Source organism: Aphelocoma coerulescens, chromosome 2 (genome assembly GCF_041296385.1).
Source record: "Aphelocoma coerulescens isolate FSJ_1873_10779 chromosome 2, UR_Acoe_1.0, whole genome shotgun sequence".
Taxonomy (NCBI): Eukaryota; Metazoa; Chordata; class Aves; order Passeriformes; family Corvidae; genus Aphelocoma; species Aphelocoma coerulescens.
Genome location: NC_091015.1, coordinates 31,648,044 through 31,661,243, shown reverse-complemented (window position 1 = coordinate 31,661,243; position 13,200 = coordinate 31,648,044). Strand labels below are relative to the sequence as shown.

The following is a 13,200-nucleotide window of genomic DNA, read 5'->3' as shown; positions in this document are numbered from 1 at the left end:
TTTATATGCTCATTTAAATACTCCAATATTACTTAGCAGATTATTTTATTAATTTAGCAGATATAAAACGAATAACATCGAAACAATATAGTGAAAATCACAGCTTTAGTATAGTTCTTGCTCAGAATACCTCACATTGTAAACATCTGCCTGGCCCAGGCTAATGGATCTATTTTAAGCAGAACTAGTTAACAGACAGAGCAAGAAAGCTCTGTTAGAGAGGGTAAGGGAAATGGCAGATGGAAAGTTGCATCAACAGTAGTTGACTTTCATGTTAAAGATTCTGTGTTAGGTCTAATAAAGGATGCAGACACCAAAAAATGTGGCAGTGAAAGTACTCTTTGAAAGACAAATGGGTATGTATGACCTGTGAAATGACCCCATAGCTAAAGCATACAAACAGAAACTAAGAGCTGAAGTAAATTAGATCTTTCATCTGGATGAGAGATTTCAAAACCACATATCAGGAGAGCAACTTTGCAACCAGATATGGGATATTCTGGGCGAGGGAACTTCCTGGTTTTACGCTCTGGTAATATCAGGAAAGGATTGATGTTTAATGTGGAGAGAAGAACAGCAAAAGCATTAAAGTACTGCATCTTAACTTTGAATCCCATATATCTACATTTTCTAAGGTGAGATATTCAATGTGCATAAACCACCTTTGTTTCCAAGATTATGTTTCAGGAATGAGTATCTTTGAACCAAATATTATGAACAGTGGAGTCAAAACTGAGTATTTCCTCCCAATGCCCTTCACTAGAATATTTGACCATATACACTGAAAATGTTACTTTTCAGTCTAGCATGAGTATAAACAAACGATGGTTTCACTTTTCCCTAATGTATTTGCCTAAAAACTTCTGCAGTTGTTATGCAGGCTTTTTATGAGAGGTAGAAAATACAGATTTAGCATGCCTCAAGCTGAGGAAAAATTTAATCCTTTCCTTCCATTTCTTAGGGAACGTTCTAAACTAGTATTAGGCAACATCACCACAATCTTTTCTGAAGTCTGGTCTTGCCAGAGGAGCTCTGGGAAATTATTACTCTCAGGAGCCTTAAATTAAAAAATCTCTCTAATTAATTTGGGGAGAAATTAGACAAAACACTCTTCAAAACAGAGCAAGGTTGGGTTTCAGGTTCCTGAAGAATGTTAAAATTAAAGAGTAAAGGATTCGTGGATTTAGAGCAAGTTTATCAGGAAGTTTCTAGGTTGCAATCTTGGGTACAGATCCTGAAACTCTGTCCATGCCTCCTTTAAAAATTTAAGTCCTTTTCTTCTTATACACATCCCTCTTTAACTACACAAGCTCCATTTTCCCTGTCTTTATTCACTCCTTATTGTTAGAGGCATCCATCGACCCAAGGAGACTTTCATCCTAAGGCAATAGCTGCATAAACACATATTTCCAGCAAACAAATCAGTTGCATTTACTTATTTTGTCAGAAAGTTGTTCTTTATCTTAATTATATAAATGGGTTCAGAACAGAACAGTAAGAGAAAAAGTGTTAGAAAAGCCAAGGAACATAATGTAGTTTCTTTGTCATGCTTTGCTTCAAAGATCCACTTTGTCCTGCTTAATACTTTTTCCTTCTTGACCCTTAAAAGTGAAACTGTCCAGAACAAAAGTATTACTCTTGGACTAATGCCTATGAATATTGTCAGTAATTGCAAGAATTAATGGGAATTTCTAAGTGCAATTGTCATTGAATAAATTGACATCATTATCTTTGTTTTACAACGGGAAATTTCTTTCATCGGTATCTGAGTTCTTGCTTGCCTCATGCTGCTGCCTTGGATATTGGTGCTGGACAGAGGCCTGGGCATGGAGTGCACTGAAGGCCAAAATACAAAGAAAAACAAAAGAAGCAAAAAACCATCCCTGATCCCTCTAGAAATCCATTGAAATTGAAACAGATTATGAAGTTTTGTTTTTGCAGAGTTGACAGAAGTGCAGCTGGTTCAGCCAGGGAACAGAGGGAGCTGTGCTGAACTCCAGTGTGATGTCTCGTCTGCAAGAGAAGGAAGGGGACAGCTTGCATGACAGTAGCAGTCCACTTTGTGAGAGGTACTAACAGTTGATTTCATCCTTCCCAACTTTGTTCAAAATGGTTGCATAACTCAGGATAGTACCAGATATTTTGGCTGACAAGGCCAGGTTTATTGCAAGGGACACTTGAGATACCTTTGCACCGAGAGCATGTCCCTACCCAGGATTTGCTGGGCTTCCCAGCTGCATCTTGGCTGCACAACAGAATGTGTCCCACAAATGGTAGACCTGAAAAAAAAAAGCATAATCAGGCCAATATAAATGAGCAAGAGTGTTTTTCCCAGCTCTCAGGAGGTGACTAGCTCAGTGGTGTTGATGAAAGCACTGCGCTACATTGGAGGTTGTTACAACAGCAAGCCCTGTGGTGAGGCAGAAGGGAAGTTTCTGTGTGAGCAGCACTGCCGGTGTCTCTCTGTACCTGCCATGAGCCCAGGCCCTCTAACCAGGACTTAAGCACTTAAGACTGATTCAACACTGTGGGGAAACACAAAAGGAGGAAAAGATTTCAGGTGCAAGAAATAAAAGCAGGTTTCAGAAAATAAAGCAAAAGGATTTAAGGTTCAGCTTTGCCTGTGAAAAGATAGAAGAAGATACAGTTATACAGCAATTAAGGACATTAAAATCAGTGGTTAGAGTTTCTAGGCTTGACCTAGATAGACTTTGAAGTTGCAAAAATACGCTTAGCAAGGTAGATAAGTTTAAGCCTTATAATAGAATATTGTGTATTGTTAAGGCATAACAAGCCAGCATTGTGTTCAACAGTTGTATGTGCACTATTATGGATTGGTTAAGACAGCTGTCTGTGACTTTTAGAAGCACGCTGATTGGCTGAGAAGCTTTTAAGAATGCTCTGTAACCAGGAAGTTTTTGGATGACCTTGGTGACGTGAGCTCTGTACCATCTGTGTCTCAACTCGGTATGTGAGACTGATAACGGAATAAAATAATAAAAGGCTCCTGGAGCGCCTGTCCAGGCTCTCCATCCCGTTTGTTGCCAAAAACGCCGACACAACACCTTCTGCAGGTTACCACTCACACAGAGATTATGCCTCTCTTCAGGCTAAAGTGTTTAGGTTTTACCCCAGACTCTGCCACGGCGTAGATGTTGGCAAATAACTGACTTTTTGTGTCTAGCCCCACTCTTAAGAATCAAAGAGACAATAACTCTAAATAAAAGGTTGTAACACAGTCTTGTGATTTTTCACATTTTATGTGTGAATTGTAAACTTTATAAGGAGTGATAAGTTTGTCATCTTCTTTAAACTGATTTTAAAGTTCTTTTGTCATCAGGAGGGTAGGTCAAGGCCAGGTAAATGTTTACGGACATAACTGCATTGCCTAGGGAGCAGAGATCGGTGGTAGGAAATGCAAAACCCCTGCTGCCAGCTCAGTGAAAAGCCCACTGCTTGTAGTCATCTCACTAGCAACTTCTGTAAAGACTCAGCTGCTCCAGGGAAATGGGAAAATGCCATCTCCTCCCAGCCTGCAGTTATTTAAATGCTCCAGTGTCAACCAATATTATACTGCTTTTATGTTTTCTGCATTAGATCTGCCTTTATGAGAAAGCCACCCTTGAAGTCACTTGACCTCTTGGTGCCTCAGTCAACACAGATGGAACATTGAATAAAACCAGGATGTTGCTAGAAATCATATGACTCATTTGAACCAGGGAGGGAGGGCATTTTTGGGAATTGGTTTTTTTCCTCCTTGAATAAATAAGAGTTTGACTTATCTAATTAGACGCAAAGGTACACAGATTCTGTTTCGCAATAATGTGTTTTCACAGTCCAGCAGACATCTTTAAAAGGTCAACAGTTGTATGAGAAAAAGCAGCATACATTTTGATTTGAAGCAATGCCCTTACTTCTATTCAGATCACTGGATCACAGGACCACTGCATGGAAAGTATTGGCATATAGATGATTTCTGCTTTACATATCAAGACTTTAATTTATGTTATAAGTCTATTTAGAACTATAACTGAATTCTTGTTACATGTAAAACAATTCAATAAATGGAAAATATTTTTTTTTCTCAGAATCAAGATACCACAACCTACAGTGATGACTTTTTTGCTATCATGATCCAGCAGCCTCCCCAAAGAGCTGCCAGCAATTGCCTGGAGGTCATGAGCTTGTTTCCTTCCCTTTTTTTCTGGCCTTCTGCCAAAGCAGACTTGTTCAGACATCAAAACCAGCTCTACTTGCTGCTTCAGTATACCAACAATATCTAATCATCCTGCTCTGCCAAATCATGGAGTGGATTTACTAAATTACCATTGGAAGTAGGACTAAAGATACCATGTTGTAATGAAATTCATTCAAATCAAAATCCCTGGCAACCCAGGGGGAAGCAGTAAAGCTTGAAACCTCAAACCTGAAAAATGCACACATTATCTATTAATCCACCAGATGGACAGATTATAACTATTTTTCTCTCATCTTTTTTTGATTTGAATCACATAGACATTCCATTATAAAGTACCTTACTGCAAAGAAGAGATATTCAAACATTCAATTTATGTGAAGCTGTCAAATAGTGAGCAATTCCAGGAGTCTGACTCTTGTATTTAGATGTTTGCAATGCAGACAGAAATTTTGGAATGAGTATAACAGGAATTCTAGTACAACCTCAATTTTACGTATCTGGACACATAATGTCTCTGCTTGCAAGCAAAGAGCAAAGTGGTTTTGATTGGAATGCAACATCCTACCATTCCTCATTATTGTGGCACACTGCTAAGCAGTGCATTGTCAGAAGATTCCCTTTCATGATGCCACAAACTCTAACTTTGGCAAAGGGACCCTTCACCTCATCACTCCTGATATTTTCATTTAGCTTTCACATTTGATTTCAAGATCAGCAAAGGTTGCATTTAAACCATGACATTTTTACAGCTTCACATGACTTTTGGGACCACCAATGCATTATGAAAAGTTTGTGAGCTTTAACGGGTCAGTCTGTTAACTGACCAAGTTGCACTAGTGTCTGAACAGGAAAAGATTGAATCAGGATGATCTCAGGATACCAAAATGTCTCTGATGCAGTGGCCCTCTTAAAATCCTGACATCCATTTATTGGGAGAAATAAATACTGTAATAATGGTAGTAAAAGAAATGTCTGCACACACAATATGAGAAAATGACATATACTATATGACTTGAAAGTTCATAAAAGCAGCACAGACAAAGCAGATGCATCAGTAGATCAGAAAAAAAAGGGCAACAGTCAGTTCCAGAGGACAGGATACAGAGGCAGTTTAAAGACATGGCTGGAAGCCCAAATTCTAAGAGAAAGCCTTTGTAGAAAGGGTAACATTAGTTAGCATGGCTATTAAGTAGGAGCTGTGTTCAGTCTTAGGGTCTACTGGTTTCTGCTCACAGAAGGTGTTGATAGTGTCGCTGAGAAGGGACCAGCCCACTAAGAGGGACAAAGAACGGGCTGCAGCTGGTGCACACTCCAAGTTCACACCACAAGTTCAGGAGTCCTAGGAAGCATTTTAATGTCTCCAAACCCCTTCAGGGAAGGTGTAACTCAAGATGTATCTGTGCCCAAACACAAAAATAGCCTCTGTGTTAACATGACAGATACCCTTTAACTTAAACATACTCGCAACACAAACTGTATGGATAAGGCTGCTTGTTATTTACAGTGTATTTCTCTGAATCCCAGCTTGTGTCAGGTAGTGATGTGTCCTGTTAAGTACCCTATTCATAAGACAAATAAAGTTATATTGACCACGATCACATGTTTGTTTCATAACCCCTTGCCTATTGTGAAGTGCTGGTAGAACTGTGTAATCCAGAGACCTCCCTCTTGACCTACTTCAGTGATAACTGCTTTTTGTTCCATCCTTTGATAAACATTATTTCACATCTGGAAGACAGTCCCAGATACTTTAATATCTGTAACAGATGTTTTGTATATAATTTAAAAATAGTTCTTAAGTGAAAGTTTAAAGAGCTGCTGCATATTACTTTTATTGTTGTTCTTCTTTGAAACAAATAACTTGTAAGTTAGCTTCCTCCACCATTACAGCAATAGAAAAGTAAAATGAAATTCATTTAAGTATAATAGAGTTTACCAGGCAGCAAAAATAATTTTAATGGATTTTTTTGAATAGCTCTATTATTAATCATCAATGCAAAATCCTGCTGCAGAGCTGCACCCCACACACATATTAGAAGTCATTATCTCATACCGAATCTCCTTGTAAGTCATAAAAAGCATTTTTACTCCTCACAATCTGTAGGTAATCAAAAGTTATTGTTTATTTACAAATTTCAGAAGTGGCTTAAACTCTGATGTTAATGCTGTTACAGGGGTATATTTTGTGTGCAGACGTGAATTCCCTAGGCATAAAACTTCCAGTAGATTTCACTGTCCATTCTCTTTCACTGATATTGTCTCTCACTAACTTTTAAACCTCTGTTTTTGTAATTTAGCTCCAATTCCTATCAAGGTATAACAGAAATGCAGCAGATGATGCCAGTAGGCCTTTCTATTTGAAATCTCAAAGATGGGGTAAGTGTGGGAACAGCAGTATTATGGCAGACCTCTTTTGCTCTCCACAAGCCCCAGCTGAATCACACTAACTAGTGGCTCTGTTGCTTCTGCTCTGGCTTTTAAAAAGATTTTCAATCCTCAGGGTGCTCTAGATGACAGACATTTTGCGTGAACTCTTGAGGAAACTCGTTCTCACCCAAGCGCATAAGAGTTAAGAAAAAATCCTCTCTCCATGTTAGAAGTGGCTGAACTTTGTTACCTAAACACCAAATAGGTTTTTTTTCCCTTTATCTGCATCTCTGTCTCCACCCAAAAGTATGTCTGCAGAAACTTCTGGTTCGTAAAGTTGCTGGATTGTTCACTGAGTTAGCCACAGTGATTCTGAACTTTATTGCTAATGGGACTGAAGTAGTCACAATCCAAATATCCACTTCCCCAAAATGAATAAGAAGAAAAGAAAAAAAGAAATCTTAATTTTGCCTCAATAACAGCATGAATATATACTGGGAAGTTTATTACACTATAAATCGCTGTTATAAAAGAGTTTTCTTTGGAACAGTTATAAAATAAATTAATGAAAAAAAGATAAACAGAGTGATTCATATGTTCATGTGAACTCTGCTAAGCTACTTATGAAGTGAATGAGGATTAGTGGTTTGTAAGAAGTCTCTGCTTTCTTAGCTATGAAATTTTGGTGCTTGATGGAAGAGTCTGATTGAAAATAATGACCTCATCCACTGATTTACAATTGACCATTCTGTTATTAGGGGTATAAAGAGGCTTTCTGCTAATTATAGCTTATTTGGGCTCATTAGGTAGAGACTGACATTTCTCATAAAATAAGAGGGTAAGCTGGAGACATGTATGTCTTAGCTATGGTCTGGAATTCTGGTATCATTTGAGGACTGCAATTTTGAAAAATAACTTGAGACCTCACGGGCTGCAAAGAGGAGGAAGCAGACAGTATAAAGGCTGGGCACCATGCCACTGTAAATACAGAAGTGTTTGTCATCCATCACACCACTGGTCTGGGCAGTACCCAGAGATATGCCTACAGGCCAAACTCAAAATCCGGTTTTGTGGTTCTCAAAAACAATTAACTGAAACAGATATTTGTTTAAACCTTTATTGCTTATGGATCTTATATGAAGTATGCCCATAGATGACCAAATCACGTGTACTGACTCATATTCATGTAAATCTAAAGAAATTAGTATGTAGAAAATGTTCAGATTAGGAGCTGTAGCATTGAAAAATGTTTCTTCCTACATGTGGGAAGACAGAAAGAGTTAAAAAAGCAGAATTTGATCCTGAAATATCGCAAAGATCCTTCTATAACCTATTATCAAAATGGCATGAGCTTTTTTAAAATATTCTGCCTTCATAGGCTTTTTGACACACTTCCAAAAGTTCTGCAAACCCAGTGAAGTCAATGAAGTTTCTCAGTTATAACTGAGATTGAAAATATATCTTATTGAACTTTGTCATTTCTCTTTTGAGAGAAAACATAGACAACCATGATTACGAAAAATTCCTATCAAACCATTTGTATATTCAAATGTTTTTGCAATATTTGCAAACAAGTGTGAAGTTTTGGGCCTCACTTTCTTCTGATGTTGAGGAATGGTGCGTACATGAGGTACAAATGTATTTCTTCTTGCTTGCTTCTGAGTAAAACAATGATTAACCATACATTTCTTTTCCTGACTGTGTAGAAAGAATATCTTGGCAGATTTCCCACCTTCAAGCATTTGTATGTCTCAGTGGAGGCATGCGGTCTGAGAGCACCTTTTAATACTAATATAAGCCTTGCCATAGCGACATGAGTATTGCCACAAAAAGGTCACTGAAATCACTTAGAAAAATAATTTGAATTACTGTGGGGAAAATTACAGATTAAGACCAGCTTCCCAAGACTGTTGTAACACACAATTGTTGCAGTCTCACACTCTGGCTCAGTTTTGCATTCTCTGTCCATTTGCAAGGAAACATGGCTAGATTTTTCATTAGGTATAAATAGCAAGAAGTAAGAATACATCGGATTCCAGCTTTAATTGTCAGTAATTTGCAGCATTTACAAGTGATTTATAACGAGCACAGATAGTCAACAAGGTTTGTAGGCCCAGACCCGCAGAAGATGTTCTTTCCCTTCATGGCAGCGCTCAGGAAAATGTCTGTAAGGGTGGTAAACCTCCTCCAAGTGTTCAGGGCTTTGGTGAAGGAAGGGATGAAAGAACTCAGCCCTCAGAGTGACATCAGTCAGATGCAGAAACCGACTGGTTGCAATTGTCAGTGCTTTAGGCTGATCCATCTGATACACTGTAGGACACAGAAGACAGAATTGTTAATAAATGGAAACCAAATTGTGCACCAACAAATCTACCAGTGCAGAGCTGAGATTTGAGGAAAGCAACAGACCTTAAAACTTCTAAGTGTTCCTGACTTCCTCCCCACATGAAAACAGGGAACTGGTCTTCTCCTATGTGAGTCTGGCCATTGTTTCCATTACAAGAGCATTAATTATAGTAGAAAAGGATAAGACAGGTACATAATGAACAGTTAACATATTTCTTCTAATCTTTCCCTTCATTTACTGTCTGTTCTGTAAATCACTGGCACAAGATTTTCCACAGGAGAAGTTGAGTTAATAAGCAAACCCCTTAACCTGAAGAAAATAACACTGAAATCTTCCAAACCCATCCTAATAACTCCTACACAATTCTGTGGTTCCTGAGTTCAGGCCAGAAGACAGACAGAAATATAATGAGGAATCATCTCTGGTTAGGCCCCACTGTCATCCCTTCTTCAGACCACACTGTGACTCCACAAGCTAAAGTAATTTGCAAAGGAATATTCACAGTGCTTTTGTCTTAAGTTTAATCATGTATTAAAAACAGGATCAGAGCAGATATAAAACCCCCCAATATCACTCCAGCTGTACTCTGAGTTCTTCTACTCTGAGGAAAAAAGTAGCTTCATGCTTTTTTTGAGAGAACTCTAAAGTAGAATGAACAAGCTTCTGTTTTTAAATGAGATGTACCATACAATTCAGCTAATCTTTTTTTTAAGCTTTGTAAACCCAAATATCTTCCTTAAGAGATTTCTGAAAAAAAATTGAGGCTTTTCAGAGCCTCTCTGCTTTGAGTTGGTGCTTAAAGATGTAAAATCTTTTTGCCTTTTGAAGTCTACTCATCATTTGTTAAAGAAAGGACTAAGGAAAATTTATAGGCTGTATCTGGTACTTTGGGAAAACATGAAAATATACATCAGAAAAGAAAAAAAAAAAGAAACCTTACAGTTTACTTTTATCATGTGCTCAAGAATCACCAAAAATATTTCACAAGAATCAAATAGCTGGAATAGGTGTGGCTGATGTGAAGCAGCCTGAAAGGACAAGAAAATTCATCTGTTCTTGGACCTTAAACTGCTGCCTGATAAGTATTTCGCATGATGATGACAATTTCTTTGCTGAAGCAGAGAGAAGGTGGCATGAGTGGCAGTTATGAGATGATACCATGTACAGAGAGTAAGTTTAAATTAGTTATTAGGAAAGAATTCTTCACTGTGACTGTGGTGAGGCACGTGAACAGGTTGCCCAGAGAAGTTATGGATGCTTCATCCCTGGAAGTGTTCAAGGCTAGGCTTTGACCAACCTGATCTGGTTGAAGGTGTCTGCTCACAGCGGAGGGGTCGAACTAGATGATTTTCAAGGTTCCCTTCCAAATCAAACCATTCTATGATTCTGTGATACAGAGAATATGTCCTCATTGCTGTTGTCAGCACCATGGAAGAGCCAGTTGTAACAGCATTTTTATCCAAGGGAATATGTGGAGACCCCTCCCTATGAGGGACCTTGGTGTTGAAAATTGTCCAAAAATGACCCTCAAAAAACTAAAGGAAGGCATCATCCTGAATCTGCTATATCGCATAATCAAAGAATCAACGAATAAATTAGGTTGGAAAATATCTCTAAGATCATTGAGCCCAACCTATGACTGAACATCCCCATGTCCACTAGACCATGGCCCTAAGTGCCACATCCAGTCTTTCCTTAAACACCTCTATGGATGGTGGCTCCACCACCTCCCTGGGCAGCCGATTCCAGTGTCCAATCACTCTTTCTGTGAAGAAATTCTTTCTAATATCCAACCACAACTTCCCCTGGCACAACTTAAGGCTATGTCCTCTCGTCCTGTTGCTGGTTACCTGAGAGAATAGGTCAACCCTCAGCTGGCTACACCCTCTTTTCAGGCAGTTGTAGAGAGTGGTAAGGTAACTCCTGAGCCTCCTTTTCTCCCAGCTAAACAACCCCAATTCCCTCAGCTGCTCGTCATCAGACTTGTGCTCCAGACCCCTCCCCAGCTTTGTTGTCCTTGTCTGGACATGCTCCAACACCTCAATGTCCTTCCTGAGTTGAGAGGCCCAGAACTGGACACAGCACTCGAGGTGTGACCTCACCAGTGCTGAGTACAGGGGAAGAATGGCTTTCCCAGTCCTGCTGGCCCCACTATTCCTGATACAAGTCAGAACAAGATTGACCTTCTTGGCCACCTGGGTACATGCTGGCTCCTGTTCAGCTGCTCTCTGCCAGCATCCCCAGGTCCTTCTCCACTGAGACACTTTCCTGTAGGGCTGCATGGGGTTATTCTGTCTCAAAGTTTTGTCCTGAAAAACAAGGAAGCTAGAAAATTACTGTGCTGTGATGAAGTTATTAAGGACGTCAAATGAATCATGCAAAAGAATAATTTAAAACACACACATCCCCTCCACGTATATATGGCAATAGGGATTTTAACTAGCTAGCTTAATTGCTTCCAAGACCTGCTGACTTGTCAAGTGTACAGGATGGCAATGAAACAGCTGCTGAAGTCCAGATCATCCAATATCCTGTCAGTTGAGACTTAGAGGCACAGAGCCACCTGTGTGCTCCTGCTTCTACTGAGCTGGGAAATATACAGAAGTATCCCACATAGGCACTGTAGTCCTGAGGAGTACAGAAGAAAACAAGGGGAAAAAATCAATTATGTCTTGACGAGTATTTAAACAGTTTAGAGTAAAAATGCTGGGGACCACACATTCAACACCCAGAAGAAACTAATTTTCATAAACCTGCTTACCATCCATGCTGAGCATAGGATAGGGCAAGGGTGATCTGGGGTCCTGTCTTAATGCATATGCACAAGAAAGCTGGACTGTTGTCACAAAGATAGCCCCTCAATCTGTTTCCTAAACTTCTGAATTATCTAGCTTTTAATATTGTGGTTTTTCAAGATAGGCTGTGTGTTTATAGTTTTACTGTAGAGCAGCCAAAGAATTCAAATGAGCAGATCCAGCCTTTCTATAAACCTGTTGAGAATTTTTCTCTTCTTTGAAATGCACAGGAGTCCTTGCCATAGCGTTTTTTGTTTCACAGTCAATTTCTCACTAGAAAACATTACTCTAAATTAAGATGTCTTTTTCTGCTACATATTCACAGTAGGAAAGTTTGGAGAGATTGATTAAACTTACCTTTCTGTTCATTCACCTCATAGTCCTCCCTAACTTGCCTTTGATACTTAGAGTTTCCAGGGCCTAAGTTCTTGGATATTTCTGTCTAAACCTTAACATCGTAAAATGAGTGTGTAACTCGTGACTAAACTCTAGCATGTTACAGAAATATCTTGGTTCACCTTCTCTCTCAAACTGCTTTTAGGACTGTGGGTGATTCTCTCCAAACAAAGCACACTGATTCAAGTCCATGTCCTCCCCTGTCACTCACCACTGAGAAATCAATGTTGGGAGGGCTTAGGCAGGGTGGGATATCCAACTAGAGCTCTTTCCTCTGTCTGATCTGTGTATAGGATTTAAACCTAGGTCATCTAAACACTGCAAAGCAAAACTAGAGGTGTTCAGTTCTGATATCCTCTCAGTCTCTCTTGTCCTACTGTGCAAAAATACTTAAATATTCATTGAGCTTGGACAGAGTGTGAAAATCAATATATTTAGATACAATCTCTGCTCATACACATACTAATGTTTGTGTCAAGTGGATCACCTTCAACAAACAGACTTTGCTCAGCTTATTCTAAGTGTAAGGAAGCTGTCTTGGGAGGAAAGCAATTTTATTTCAAAGCTTTGCTCTAAATCAAATTTATGGGGACTTGCATTTTAGTATTCACTTCTTTGAGTTCAGCTAGGATAACAGTCTTCCTCTTTTGGCTTTTTTTACCATCACTTTTGCATCTACCCTACTTCTGGAATTGATTTGTAGCTGTGAAGTATATGTTAACAGAATCGTCTGCCCCTCTATTCAAAAATCTGCAGATGAACTACCTTTTAAAAAAGACCTAAACCCTACTCTTGCCTGAGAATCCCCTGTTGGCCAACTTAAGTTACCTCACATCCACCTGGCTGTTTTTTCTGAGCCTCCTGGCTTTGGATATTTAAATACACCCTATCAGTTGCCTGGCACTAATTTGGCTGTTGAGAATTGCCCATTTGTGCAACTAGGATCCATTTCCGTAAGCGCTCAGGACAAACGGGAGGCAGTGTGATGGCTCTAGGGGCTCTTTGAAGGTTGTGGGGACAGCAAGGGTGACACTGCCTCCTTGGTGGAGTGGAGAGCCTGGAGGCACTGGGAAAATTCCGGCGGGCCCCAGGCCAGG

At 39.3% G+C, this 13,200-nt stretch overlaps 1 long non-coding RNA gene across 1 annotated transcript; it reads right to left on the bottom strand.

Annotated features, from left to right (window-relative positions):
* Window positions 1–8,595: 8,595 nt before the first annotated feature.
* LOC138105667 (uncharacterized) lies at window positions 8,596–12,139 on the bottom strand. Its single transcript, XR_011148606.1, has 3 exons — window positions 12,065–12,139; window positions 11,096–11,221; window positions 8,596–8,875 (listed from the first exon to the last, which is right to left on the bottom strand). It is a non-coding gene; the product is annotated as an uncharacterized lncRNA (long non-coding RNA).
* Window positions 12,140–13,200: the final 1,061 nt, after the last annotated feature.